The sequence below is a fragment of the Danio aesculapii genome, chromosome 5 (assembly GCF_903798145.1).
Source record: "Danio aesculapii chromosome 5, fDanAes4.1, whole genome shotgun sequence".
NCBI lineage: Eukaryota > Metazoa > Chordata > Actinopteri > Cypriniformes > Danionidae > Danio > Danio aesculapii.
Genome location: NC_079439.1, coordinates 1,429,350 through 1,432,238, shown reverse-complemented (window position 1 = coordinate 1,432,238; position 2,889 = coordinate 1,429,350).

Below are 2,889 nucleotides of genomic sequence, written 5' to 3'. Positions count from 1 at the left end.
TCTCTCTTTGTATGTGTGTTAATGTGCGTGTATGTGTGAGTGTGTGTATGTATGTTTGCATGTCTCTCTTTGTGTGTGTGTGTGTGTGTGTGTGTGTGTGTGTGTGTGTGTGTGTGTGTGTGTGTGTGTGTGTATGTATGTGTGAGTGTGTGTATGCGTGAGTGTGTGTGTGTGTATGTATGTATGCATGTCTCTCTTTGTGTGTGTGTGTGTGTGTGTGTGTCTCTCTCTCTCTCTTTCTCTCTCTCTCTGTCATGGATTGGTCAGGCTCTCACGACCCCCACTCACGAAGATCACCATCACCTGACTTCTAATGAGCACACAGCTGCATCACATTCACGAGCACCAGATAAAAGCACAGCACTCCAGTCGCTCATTGTCCGGGCTCGTCTCGACGAAAGCGGACAACTGAGCGACCACTCAGCGTAGTCATCCTCAGCTAAACAAACGATTTACTTACCTGTTCTCTTTGTATTCCTCCTAGTCTTCCTGGTCCTCCCGAATCGTCCTGTCTTCCAGTCCTTCCAAGTCTGTGTCATCCTCTGTCAGCTGTATCTGGTGTGTGCTGTCCATCCTCGTGTATTCCTGTTACCCAGCCACGGAGGAAAAGACCCCAACATCATTCCTGATCCTCCTGGCTATCCTTCATGTGCTCCTTGTTGTCATTCAATAAACACCCTAACGTTTCCTTACCTCTGTCTCCTGTCCGCTTCATAACAGAAGCCCGGACCCATAACGACGACAACATGAGCACCCTCGATCACTTTCAAGAGCTGGTGGACCAGTTGAAGCGGATTCTACAGCCACCAGCTCCACTTTCCAACGCACCACCAGCACCGAGCACTTCCGCCTCCACAGTTTCTTCTTCGGCCCTTCCTTCCAGTCCCATGGCCCGACCAGCGCCCTACTCAGGCGGAGCGGGGGAGTGCAATGGTTTTCTGTTACAATGTTCCCTCATATTCGAAATGCAACCTTCTCTATATCCCACAGATAAGTCAAAGATCGCCTACATCGTATCACTACTCTCTGGACCTGCACTTAAATGGGCTGAGACGATCTGGAACCAAGCCGGGCCGGTCATGAATTCCATCACTACCTTCACGGAGTATTTCAAAGAGGTGTTTGGACGTTCTGATGGGGAAGTAGCCGCTGGAGAGCAGCTGTATCATCTAAAGCAAGGTACTCTATCTACACAGGAATATGCTCTCCGGTTTCGCACTCTAGCAGCTGCAAGTGGATGGAATGAGAGATCGTTGTTGACCACGTACCGGCTCGGCTTGGAACCCACTCTCCGAATCCAGCTGGCCACATTAGATGATACAATGGGTCTGGAGAGATTCATCCAACATTCTCTCCGATGTTCCGATCGTCTCCGTTCCTATCAACAGGACACCATCACCCCCTCGTCTGCACTCCTCCAATCGCCTGAGTCAACAGCCTCTCCAGAACCAGAACCCATGATAATAGAGTCTGGAAGACTGACATCAGCGGAACGACAGAGGAGGCTGACCCGGGGTCTGTGTCTATACTGCGGTGTCAGTGGACACACCCGTATGGAGTGTCCCCTTCGTCCCATTCGGACTTCAGTGAGTGTATTCAGTACGAATATTGAACAATGTAAACCACTTACTACCACCGTACAAATAACTACTGCCTCTATTTCTCTCCTTGTCACAGCCCTCATCGACTCCGGGTCAGCAGGGAACTTCATCTCCCAATCCCTCTGTCGTCAACTCCACCTCCGTACTGAGGCGTCCTCGCATATATACCAGATACAACCGATAACCCAGTGCACTCGATCTTCGACCCGTATCCATCGACAATGCGAAGACATCCTTCTTCAAGTGGGGCTGTTACATCAAGAGAGGATTCAATTTCTGGTTCTGGAGGGTGCAAATATGGACATCATTCTAGGGCGCCCGTGGCTGGTGAAGCACGATCCCATCATCTCTTGGGGCACAGGAGAGATAAAGAAATGGGGATCTGGATGTACACCTACCTGTTTTCCAAATCTCCCTCTTCAAGGTCGGAACCCCATTTCTTTGTTTGCAACATCGGTCGAGAGCCCTCCTGAGAAGCAGTCTATCCACATTCCTAAGGAGTACAGCTCCTTTCATGATGTCTTCTGCCCCAAGAGAGCTTCCCAGCTACCGCCGCATCGGCCATGGGACTGCGCGATCGACCTAGTTCCAGATGCCCAGTTGCCAAGAGGTAGGATCTACCCGCTCTCGCTTCCAGAGAATCAGGCAATGGAAGATTACATAAGGGAGGCTCTGAGTCAGGGGTACATACGTCACTCAAAATCACCAGCCGCCTCAAGCTTCTTCTTTGTGGCCAAGAAGGACGGAGGGCTGCGTCCATGCATCGACTACAGGGTCCTAAATAACGGTACAGTAAAATACCGATATCCCCTTCCTCTGGTACCAGCCGCTTTGGAACAGCTCCGAGAAGCTAAAGTCTTCACTAAATTGGACCTCCGCAGCGCGTATAATCTGATAAGAATACGTGAGGGGGACCAATGGAAGACAGCATTCGTGACCCCTACTGGCCACTATGAATATGAGGTCATGCCTTACGGTCTGGTCAACGCCCCCTCCGTATTCCAAAACTTCATTCATGAAGTCCTCCGGGAGTTTCTTCACCACTTTGTAATAGTGTACATAGATGACATCCTCATTTACTCCCGGAGTGAGGCCGAACATCGCCAACACGTTGCGGAGGTCCTACACACATTGAGAGAACATCACCTCTACCTCAAAGCGGAGAAATGCTCATTCCACCAGAAGTCGATTCATTTCTTGGGATACATCATTGATCAAACCGGTATACGTATGGATGGGAAGAAAATTGAGGCTGTTCTATCCTGGTCAGAACCCACTTCCATTAAGG